At 39.7% G+C, this 12,205-nt stretch overlaps 1 protein-coding gene across 1 annotated transcript in view; it reads left to right on the top strand.

Moving 5' to 3' along the window:
• Nucleotides 1–12,205, top strand: part of CDS1 (CDP-diacylglycerol synthase 1) — a 229,918-nt gene that overhangs the window by 32,517 nt on the left and 185,196 nt on the right. The gene's annotated exons all lie outside the window — the stretch shown is intronic.

Genomic DNA, 12,205 nt, shown 5'->3' with positions numbered 1-12,205 from the left:
TTTCCCTCTGGGTTGGTCAATCACAACAGTTTTCCTGTCCTACCTGCTTGGTTACTAAGTCTCAGATTTCCCAGCTCTGGATAACAGTTGCTGGTTGAGTTAGTCCATGGCAGTTTGTATAATCCTTGAATGTGCGATTCTGTGGCTAAGTATAAGCCGTCTTTACACTTAGATGAGGGACACCCTGTTTCTCTCTCTCTCTCTTTTCCTTTTTTTTTTTTTTTTTTTTTTTTTTTTTTTTTTTTTTTTTTTTTTTTTTGACAGCTGATGCCTAACGGATTGTCAGTTCATTTAGGGAACTTTTGCCCGTATGCCTTTGTGGTTAGATGCTGTATAATTATACTAAACCCTTTTTCTTGTGATAACCTCATGAGTAGCACTAAAACTGAGTTGAGCAGATAATTTTGAGTAATCAAATAAATTGTTTTCTTCTGTAGAAAATAACCTTTATTTTCCTCTAGCACTAATGAATGTAAAAAGTGGTCTGAGGCTTAAGTTTCAGAATTAGTGTTATTTATTTTATAGATTTATAGAATATGACAGACTCAGCAATGGTTTGGAATAAAAGAAAAAAATGAAAAAGAAAAATACACCTGAATTTGATTCCTTGTGTCCTAAAAACACTTTTGGAGCCAAATTCAGCTTTCAAGATCTGTAAACCTTACAGCATCATGTAAATTAGATCATATATACAAGTCAAGTAACACTTAAAATTTTGTAATGGTTTTGGATTGTAGCCTCCCAATGACTGGAATTAGCTACACCTGCGGGCTGGATTAGGACCATCTCTGCTTTTTTACACAAGTGAATTGTAAAGACAAATTTACATTGTAAGTTTTACCAAAGGGAATCAAACCCAGCACTTGAGGAAGAAAACTGCACCACCCAGTATTTGTTAAAACACATTTTGATAGATAACACTTTGCCTTTAGCAACTTTCATCCAACAACTCTTACCCCTCTCTCACTACTGCTATGGCAGCCTGGAGATAAACTCTGCTGTCTCTGCTGCCTTTCACAGTGTCCACAGAGCAAACAGCAATTGGTAATCAGCATCATAAAAACACATTCCTGGTGATTTAGAATTTGCTTAGTGTTACTTATTTCTACAGATGTAAGGAGCTAAGTGAGATAAAATCACATGAATAGTATTGCATGATGTTTTTAATTCAAGTATGGCAAAAAATTAGAGGTGAGGTGACTTCTCGTGGTCATTTTGTCACTGACAAAAAAGGGAAAATAATTACCGGAAAAATAATATTTTCACTGACAGTACAGGGTAATTAGTTTCCCAGGGAGAAGATGCTGGTAGCAAGGGGCTTTATACAGGGATCCTTTGTCATTTTATGGTTTCTCATCTATCAACTGTCAGGTTGTTTCAAAAGAGTTCGGGTCATAATGTTTTCCCTCTGCACCTTTCCCATCATGGTGGCCCAAATTTGCCTGAATAGCCATGAGTTGTCTTGTTTGCCTAGTCTGGGTATTCACAATGAGGCAGGAGGTGGCTGTGTTGCTGTGGCTGCACAGTGTGGGGCATTTGTCAGGGAGATCATCCTGTGTGTTATCAGGGGTTTTGTGCACAGGACGCACTGGCAGGACACACACTTTCCTTCTCCAGGCAAATTTGTTTAGCAAATTTAGTGGGACTCCCCTAGGTGGAAAAGGTAGGGGAAGACCTCCTTTGATTCTAATGTGGGAGAATGTCCTCCTTGGTTTGAGTGTTAAAGATATGCATGTAAATATATACATAAAAATGCCCCAGTTTCATTAGTCTTTTCCACATAATATTTTGGGCCATCATTCCTAAGACACTATTATTATCTAGCTGTGATGTCAGAATTAATGCCGATAAATATTGAAATTTTTTGACCTGGATCTCTCAAAGGATGCAGGTGCCTTGACATTGACAGATGTAAAAGTGATCACCGCTTCTTGCAGAGACGGCCTCACCTATAAAGCGATAATGAAAGGGGTTTTGGCTAAAACTTGAGGAAGTTTGATGCTGTGAAACACCAGCTGAAGGTTTGCTTTGGTGTCCTCCCCTGCTTTGGCTTCCACTGGAAGCTGCTGTCTGGCAGAGTATGGCTCACCTGTACCCCTGGTCCTGTGGCAGTATCTAAGTCCTTGGAAGGCTCATATACTCTTCCTTATCTATCCTGGGAAATCTTTCTTCTCAGCACTTTTCTTTAGAGAGAGTTAAATTAGTCCTTGATTCCTGTTGTGCCTGAAATGTCCCAACCTCCCTTTTGCTTTTGTTTTGGTTTTTTTTTTTTTTTTCCTGATTTCTCGTGCTTCATAAAAACTTAATTCAGCTGAAAGTAGGCTGCTGTTCTCAGGACAGTAGACAGTGTCTTGCAACAGAACTAGCTTGATTTTAGGTATGTTTATAAATACTTTCATTGAAACATCATAAGCATTTAATACTTAAGGACAAAATACTTATCCTTACTGGTAAGTACAATAGTGTAAATTGTCAAGACAAGGTTTAACACACCCACCCTGCTTCTTCCTTTCTTTTTATTTGGGATGACTCATTTGAGTTCATTATTTATTTATAAGGAATCTGCAATCTGGACTTTAAGAATTTCTGTGAGAATTCACTGACAATTGCAAAAAAAAGGGTGAAGATATGACTTGAAAAATCTGCGTGGAGGAGGTAGAAAACCTAAACCAAAATAATTTTCTTAAAGAGTGGTAATATTACTGCCTTTCTTTAGCAACACAAGTAGTTTTATAGTTTGAATTGCTTGCATATATAGCCCCTAATATTTTTTTTCAATTCATTAAATGAATTGGTTGTACAGAGATCCTAATATGACAAATGTTAATTTCTGAGACTTTTACTGGATGAGATTAAATAAACGTAAAAAATGAAGGCTGGAGGCCTCTAGCTTGTCTCAATTTCTACTTGTGTTGCTCAGTGACACTTAAGAGTAGCTAAAAATGCTCCCTTGATGGAGTCAGATTGCTTCTTTATTAATTCCATTCATAAATACACACTGGGTGTCCAGTGGAGCACTTAAAACCCTGATAATCAAAAGCTTATTATGTGTTTGAGAAGCATGAAAGGGAAACTGAAGTAAATACCAAGGGAGAATAGAATAAAGTTAGAGTTTTTCTTTCTAAGTCAGCAGGAGGTCGTCTAAAGTATAATGTTATGCACAAGTTTTACCATCGAGGCTGTGATGGGGGGTGTGAATATGTGTGCAATTACAGTAGTAAAATCAGAGTGCCATGCATAACTAATGCAGCACTCTGCAAATGGTAGCACCCCAGAGCAGCATTAACAGCTATCTGATGGCCTCTGTGTGTGTGAGACATGGAGGACTTGTACCTTTATTTCAGCTCTGCATTTAGCTCTGTTCAGTCAAACAGCACAAGGCAAAATTCCTGCAAAAGCTACTAAAGAGTAGAGGCTATTTGTTTTTTCTTCATCTGTGTTTTTCTCTAAGGCAAAAATTCTTGAGTTTGAATGTTGAGGTCTTCTGGGGGGAATTTAGTTTGTTGCATTAGTAAGGTTCTCTTCTCAGTGAGTGTGTATGAAGAATGGAAAAGTGGTATTTGCACTGTAGTGAGGCTGAGTTGCTTGAATTAATCTTGTTACACAAATCTCTCTCCATCCTTTAGCTCTAGGGCAGAGTTATAGGGAGATAAAAAGCAGAGGCTCTTCCTCCCAGAGCTGCCAAGTGCCAATTCTCCATACTTTCTGAAAAGCTTCTTCATTTCTCATCAGCTGAGGACTTGCATAAGCTCTCAGACTACAGCTTTGAAATAGCAGTTCTGGTTTTAGACTCATATCACTTCTGCCTAACTGTAAATAGACTTTTACCTGAGTGAGGGGCATGCCCTGAGGCTTGGGATCTGTGCAGAGCTTGGATCTCTTTTTGGGTCTTTTCTTAAATCTCAGACCGGGCAAGCAATAAGAAACAAGTTTTGAGCTGGTAGGCACTGTGGTGCCCTGAGTCTGTGGCATAGATGGGTGCATCTTGTGAAGGAAATTATCTGATTCTTCAGAACCTCCCATTATTTTATGGAACCATTTCCATGATGGCATGGCAGCAGAGGATCTCACATGAGGAGCCATGAGAAGTACTGAGAACTGGAAATAAATACTTCTCTGAGATAAACAATAACATTGATCTTGGCCGAGCATAACACAAAATTTCTCCCAAGACCCCCCTGCCAGGTCCTTTGAAACCTTGAGGCCTAAGCAGATCCATTTTTGGGCAGAATTGCTTAGTCGCTTTCCTTTGCAGAAATACAAAACTATACTTTCTTTCCCTTTTTCCCCCTCTACTAATAACCATGAATGATGGCAATATGAATGCCTTCTATTCTACTCTCCTCATCAAAACTACAAAGAAACAGAAATATCTGAAGCTTCTAGGCCACTGCAGTAATAATAATGAGATTTATTTTTCCAGATTACATGCTGGAGAATAAAGCAAGGAGGATGCTACTCCATACATCCATAGTAGACAGACTGAGAAGTTGTCTTTGTGACTCAAAATGATTTGGTCAGAAGAAAATTGGAACATCACCTCAATATAGAAGTAAACTAAGTTACAGGGGAGTGAGGAGACAGTAGGGTAGCAAAATCAGTGTTTTAGCCACCACATCTTATTGTAGATAGATTTTCCTTAGTCTATTCTGCAGTTAGCATTTGTAACAGCAAAGGACTTTTTCACCTGTGTTGTTCATGAAGGTATGTGATCTCACTCTGCCTACTGCATGCAGAGAAAGAGCTCTCAAAAATGCTTCTGATCATGAGGAGGAAAAATGATTGCAGCAGCTATCTTCATTTGGGCAAGACTGTGCTTCCATCTGTTCTCACTATAGAGCAGTGTTGGAATAATCTTTATGTTTCTGAGAATTGTGTCTTCTCCCAGACTAACATCAAACAGAAGAGTAGAGCTTTTACACTGCTGGTGTATGGCAGAAAGGATCAAGAGACAACTAGGTTGGGGAAAAAAGCTTGCCTTTTGATGCTGATTTAGAAGGGGTCAAAAAAATAGCAGGTAAATGAAACTAGTGGGATTCCAGTGTGGATGAGCAGACATGGCAAAAGAGAGACTCAAAGATTTGGGTTCTGCCTGGCGCTTCCTCCACCAAGAAGAATGCACACTGCTAGAACCCTGCACTGGTATGAGAGTCTGGTGCAACCACTGCTCTTGGCAAAGGTGGCCTGGACTACGGAGCGCTTGGTGCATCTGGAGCCACTGTTCATTCCAGCACCAAAGGGAGGTGACGGTGGCCCCTGGCTGGTGCACCAAAGCAGGAAGACATGCACGGGGATGTGTGCTGACAAAGAGGTAGCTTTAGCTGCACACATCCTTTCTGCTACTAATCTTCATTTATGTATGTCAAGGGTTGTTTTTTTGGTATGTCTGTATATATGTTTTACATGTCTGTCAGTTTTAGAGCAATCTTCCATATTCTCCAGTATCTGCAGGCAAGTGCATAGGAGCTGAACTGCTTGTCATGTCAGGCTGGAGCTTCTGTTTGCATGATAGAACTTTTTCATGACATATGAGTTTTTAAATAAAAACAGGGAGAGGGAGCAAATCACTTTGGTTCAGACAATGGAAGAGGGAAAAAAAAATCCCACCTAAACAATAGATGTTTAAGTAGAAAGTGTTCCAGCTCCTTCTGACAAAGAGCCTCCAGAGGATTACAATGCAGTCAATGTTGCTTTAATTAAATTTAATGCTGTGTGAAATGCACTCTGAGAAACTTTGATGAATGACTGGGGCAATTCATGTGGCTCACTAAAGGGCATCCAGCTCTTGCAGGGGTGTCAAACCACGATGAATTGGTTAGTACAGGCATGTTTATAGACTGCCTAAGGAACCTTGTATCTGTGTGGTAATGTCAGAGATAATGTTATGATTCTCTGGACCTTGGGGGGCTTTGGTGACATGGTTAATGAGCCAGCCCAGGGAGTGTCCCAGTAGGTTACTTGCAGACCTCCCACATCAAAAGGAGCAGCTTTGCCCCTTCAGAGCCTGCTGTCCTCTAGATCTCTCAGCTGGCCCTTGCTTTCCGTAGGGCCACTTTTGTTTTCTACCTCCTCCCCCTTCTTTTTTTGGTTCTTAGTCAACATTAACTTTGGCTGCTGAAATTCAAAAGTTGTTCGTTTTTAAGCTGGTTTCTCTTTGACCCACCTACACAATGGCTTTCAAAGATTTTTATAGGAATAACAACCTCCAGTTACCCTCCTCCCAAAGCCTCAAAATGATGACAACAATAAATCTTAAATAAAAGAGGAAAACAAGGGAGGAAAAAACCTTAACTTTCCCTCTTTCCGTTCCTTCTTTCCCCATCACAAAAAAGAGGAATGTTTCTCCCATGCAGAGTTTGGTTACAAAGCAATGGGCTATGATAGTACAACTGGGTCTTTTATCTGCTGCACCCAAAAAAGTGAAGGAAAAAAACCCCACCAAAAAACAGTGGATCAATTGATAAATGAAAGTCCATAATTCATGTTTGATTTAAAGGGTTGATTATGGGCCTGTGGGAAAGTGGCAATTGTTTAACAATTTCTCTTTGTAAGGGGAAAAACTCACTGTATGTTTGGTTTAAAGTGAGGTTAGATGGCAAGTAAACATTCTTGTAATAATACAGTGGTCTTTGCAAAATTCTTGGTCCAGGAAGTAGATGTTCAGCATGTTACATCACTGAAGGAGGCAAACATCAAAGTTAATGCAAGACTACCTCAAATGATCCTTATAAAATATAAAAAAACCTGAAGTTTTTATTGTACTTTTGAATTTTTAGAAGAAAAAAAGGGTCAGGGCTCATGGATTTAATAAATTTTGTATCTCAATCTAATGACAGATGTAAGTGTTCTGCTTTGGATGACTATATGTTTAAGACTTGTGATCTTGGGCAAAGAAATAAGTACTAATGAGAAACCAGTATGGGATCTTCTGCAATGTCATAAGCAGCATGCTAATTGATCTGGCCTGTGGATGTTCACAAGTTCTGGTAGTTTAAGATGTGTGTCATGAACTTTGAGTATTCAGCTACTACTGTGTTTGAATTTAAGCATTTGTTCACGTCAAACAGTACTGAAAAAATGGTAAACATAAATTTATATGTCAGTTTTTGAGTATACTTGTACATACACACTTAGGTTGAGTCATATATTCACTACAATTTGCTTTCAAATCCTTCTGTAAAGCTTCTCTATACCTCAAAGTTTAAAAATAACTCAAGCAACAAAACACCTCACTCAGACAAACAAATCCCATCTACCTGAGGCATCTCCATCTCATTGTGAAATAGCCAGAAATAGTCACCTGCTTTCTGCAAACTTTGTGTTGGACAGTTCTGCTGGTAGTGGCTTCCTACAGCAAGAGTGAGGGGAAAAGAGTAGTGGTGGTGATTTGTGTGGTTAATGGTGATATTTACAGGTATTAGGTCTCTTGGTGTTTTGTGAAGGTCCTAATCACTCTTTTGTAAGTGGATTAAATGTTTAGCTATTCTTTAAATGCAGTTGTAGCTCATCAAGTGGTGAGATGAAGAGGCAGCTGTGCCCAGAAGCCTGTAGTGTAGTGGTTATGGCAGATCTTGTTTATTTTAAGTACATGAAGTGGAACATTTCTTTCAGAAGGTTGGGATTTTTTCTACTTTTTCTAAAAGAAGTATCTATGCTGTTCATCACCAAGCCAGCACCAGCCTTCTGGTGACACACTGTGTCAAGTTGTCTATCCTGAATCTTTTGCTCTCTTCCTTCTGCAGGCCGGGAAGGCTCTTGTCTCTTGGTAGGGGTTGACAATGGCTTCCAGGGTGACCTTGTCAATTTTGTAGGGGGTAAAAATATAGCAAAATAATTTTCATTGAAAAATTATTTGCAGAGATTGAAAGCTGGTTTTTGTTGAGAAAGCAAATAAATACATACATACAAACAAATACATTTACTACAAAGCTACATTTGCCAGAGTGCACAGAACAAATGCTGGATGATTAGAGTGAAGGTTTTTTTTAAGATTGTTGTAAAGGCCAATGTGGCTTTGAAAGGGCTGCATCATTTCTCCTCTGGCTGCAGCACTGGGAGATGCTGCTCACCTGTTCCTGAAGAGCTGGAATGGACTCCTGGCCCTGCTACTACAAGGGAAGGTGGAAAATGGGCAGAGCCAAGCCAGGCTCTTCCTTCCCTCTATCTCTCTGTTATCTGAATCAACTATCCAGGTAGAAGCACTTAAAGGGCATTTATTTAATAAGTTACTTGCTGCTGGCCAATATTGCTATAATGAAGTAGTAACTAGATCAGAGGGGAAGCAAATGCCAGGTTTGGTTTGGTAACTTGTCTTGCAGAGAAGAGGGGAAAAAAGGCAGAATAAGCTGAGTGGTTTCCAAGACCCTAATCTATTTTTAAATAGGTCTCTCTGAAACTGTAGCAGCAACAACAATCTTTGCTGTAGTTAATGGGCTGTCAGTGTATCCTTTATTTGAATGACTGTTTTTTTGAATCAGAAGTTAAAGACATCGTGTTGTTGTCACTGAGTCAATGGCAGTAAGTCTAACAAAGGACCTTGAAGCCACTCTGAGCAGCAGCCTCTGATGGCTTCAAAGTAACAGCAAGGTCAAGGAAAAGGCAAACACCCCTAACAGTGTCCCACTCTCACCAATGCTGCCACACAGAGTGGTTTTGTCAGCCAGGCTCGGAGCATTTCTTTATTACCTTTAAAGGCTGGAATGGTGCAACAATTATTAAATCTGGCTCTAGAAGAGACTTGTTATGGAAGTGAGCTTGAACAGCCAGAGCTGTATGTGATCCTGATGGAAGGCTGGTGGGAAATGCTGAGTGCTACACCAGTACGAGATATGGTCAGTGTGGGACTCAGAGGAAAGCTCTGGGGCAGGACAGCTTCCTCCTGGGGCAGTCGGGGTCTGAAGCTCTCATGATCTCCTGTGGATATTCCATGCCTTGGGGTTTGAAGGAATGCAGGATGGATTTTGTCTCTTTGACAACTGTGAAGAGTGAAAGTGGATTGAAATAGAAAGGTGATGTGACATTCCAGGACAGCTGCTGTGCTGGGCTACCAAGCTGTTTGACAACTTGGAATCAACTCACCCTCTTGGTATATTCTGTCCTTTTCCAATGATCCTTACAAAGAAATGAGTCTCCCTTTTTAGACTGTTGAGGTTTGGGAGGAGTTAACTGGGTGAAATGAGGTTGGACTGGGTGATGCTTAGCTGGTGTGGCAGTGGAGACAGGCAGACATAGAGAAATTAAAGAATGCAGAGGGGAAAACACGTAATAGATGTAATACATCCTTTAAGCAGTGCTAAAGGAACACAATGTCTATTTTGCTAGAGGCAATAGTACCTCAAATGGGATTCCTAGCCCATTCATGTTGGGCCTGTGGATCAGCTCCTACCAAGAGACAATTTAACTTCACCATGTGGGTTGCAGTGGCTGGATCTGACAAGGTGGGCTGGAGCTGAAGCTCCTTCTTTCAGTTGAACCCTTCTTGCTTTGACGTGGTATAACTGGACATTTAACATGATTTTAACATAGGGTTTTTTTGTATTTGGTCTCTTGCATGGTTTGAAATTAATTTCCAGGCTGTGATCTAATGGCAGTAATTACCTCAGAAATGCATACATTACAGGGTATGTTTATTTTTGTTTCAGCCAAGGCAAATGATTATAGGTCTTGGCTTCACTTCAGGGCTCAGCTCTGTTGGGAGAGCCAAAAAAAACATCTACCTTTGCAATCTGGCAAGCAGGTCCCAAATACCTTATGTGAATGTTTGATTTTATGATATGAAGGGTAGCAAGAGCAGGACAGCACAGCCCTTTGAGTCTTGCTGTTGAAGTGAACTGCAAATCACTTTCTAACTCTCTGGTGTGGAGGGAGCCAGCTTTGTCAGACAGTGACTGCAATCCCAAGTATCAAATGTGAAGTTGCCCACCAATTATCCTGAGTTTCTGCAGTGTCATCTGAGTAACATTGGCAGCAGCATGAAAAACATGAGTAACAAAATACCTGTGAGATTTACCTGTGTGTAAGTTTCAGTAGCTATAGGAATAATACAGTCTGTTACACACAAAAATTAGCTCGCATAATTACTTGCTTAGTGCTCATGACAAGCATCGCTGTTCCTTTTTTAAGTATTTCCTGGCATCTGATGAGAGAAGGTGGATAAACAGGGAGAACAATCTGCTTTATTCCTGTTGAGCAGTGTGTGGTGATAGAGCCCACCCTGCTTACTCTGTCCACACAGGGTTAACTGGGAACTTTGTGTTTGGTGCATCTGTCAAGGTACAAAGGATTTAGTTTTAATTCTTCTGCTTAAAGAATTGCAACATAAAAATCAAATCCATAATTATGTCTCTAAAGAGCAGAGGTGAAGTTTTCATCCTTCCCTCACTTTAGCTTCTTTGTGATGCATACCAAAATATGGCTGGATATTGGGGAAGCATGTGGGAAACACATGAAAGAATTTTGTGGATCCTAGGTTTAATGTTTAGAAAGGAAATGTGCCCTATGAATATCTGACAGCACTGAGGGAATCTCTTTGTAAGCACAACTAATGTAATGTGTAGATTCCACATGTCCTTTTCTACCTTGTAAGTCTTGGAAAAAACAAGAAGTTTTAGAATAAACTGGAGAGTGCTCCTCCTAATAGTTACCTGAGTAAAGAAGTGCAACGGTGGTAGTTACCTTGGAGCTGCCACAAATTTCTTTAGGAACCAAGATTACTAAGCACATCTCAAAGTCATGAAAGGAGGATTTACCCTATTTAAAACATATTTTTTAAAAGTAATCATGACTATTAATCTTTGTCAGTCTGGATTCAAGACACCTATAAATGCTCAAAACCACTGAAAAGAGAAACTTATGCTTTCAAAGGTTGACTCTTAGTTTCTAGCAAGGAGAGGTATGTAGTTCTGGCTGCTTTGTTTTTTAACTCCTTAAGCTTCATTGGCTGAAGTAAAGTTGTCCTGAGTTGATACTGGAAAAGAGAAGCTCAAACTCTGCCCTCCTTGAATAGAAAATGTGATTTTAATGGTTTTGTATTTTCTGGCTTTCTCACTTGACTTCACAATCTAATTTCTCTGCTACCAGAGATCCTTTTAGTCACATCTATGTTAAGAACATAAAAGCAATATATATTTAAATGCAAAACAATATCAGTGAGGGTGTGCTCCTATTAAAAAGTACATTTGGGGACATGTACACATATATGTGTAGTGTTAGTACATAAGAGAAGATGAGATGATACAGTGGTGATAAGTGAGGTCATGTCTTATATTTTCAAGAATTTTGAATGGTTTAATGAATGGTGAAACTCTAACAAGCAATTTTAGAACATACAGAATTACTCGGGGTCACAGCCTTTCCAGATGGTGTTGCTGGAGCCTTAGATATAATTAACTTCAAATAGTGCTAGCTATAGTTATATAGTAATGACAGATGCTTGGGGAAAATGCCCAAAACCACCTACAGGCACACAGCTGAAATCCCTGCTTGATTTGAGCCACAACAGGAAGGTTTAAAAAATAGTCCTTTTCATGGTTTCATGAGATCAGAAGCAATACCTTTGAAATGGTAGTGTAGAAATTCTGTTACACCTTGTGCAGTGCTCATAAAACAAGGAACTATTTTGTAGGCTTTCCAGGAAGGAGAAGTGGAAGATCTGAGAGCTTCAGAAAGTGGGAGTTGGAACTTCATACCTTCCATTTCACCTCAGTGGCAATGCTCCACAAGGTTCACAAACTTTGCACAGGTTCCTCCCAAGTATTTTGAATGTGAGAAGGAGTGTGAAAAGGAATGTGAGAAGCTGCTGCTCTCCTCAGGAAAGAAATTGCCATATTTGCTTCACTGCTGTCCACAGCAGCTGGTATAAAACCAATACTAAAACCAAGTGTTAGTAGATCTGTAAAGGTGTCTCAAAATTACTTCAACCCAAATTTTAAAAAAAGTAAATCTAAAAGCTTGCACAAACATACATGTAGCTATACTGTGCTTTTCCTTGGGAAAAAGTAGAACACAGCCTGAGGATGGTTAGCACTGATGGGAGAGCAGTAAGTTTTCTTAGATGTGAGGTTTTGTTGCTTTTAACTTGAATGAGGATGAACATGCAAGCCTTTGAAGGCCCAAGTGTTCCTCCAGCATGAAATCAGAGCAGCAAACTTTACTTGAGAAGAATAGTTACTCACAACTTAATTACATTGATCAATGAGATGATTTA

The sequence above is a fragment of the Anomalospiza imberbis genome, chromosome 4 (genome assembly GCF_031753505.1).
Source record: "Anomalospiza imberbis isolate Cuckoo-Finch-1a 21T00152 chromosome 4, ASM3175350v1, whole genome shotgun sequence".
Taxonomy (NCBI): Eukaryota; Metazoa; Chordata; class Aves; order Passeriformes; family Viduidae; genus Anomalospiza; species Anomalospiza imberbis.
This window is presented reverse-complemented; position numbering and strand designations above follow the sequence as displayed.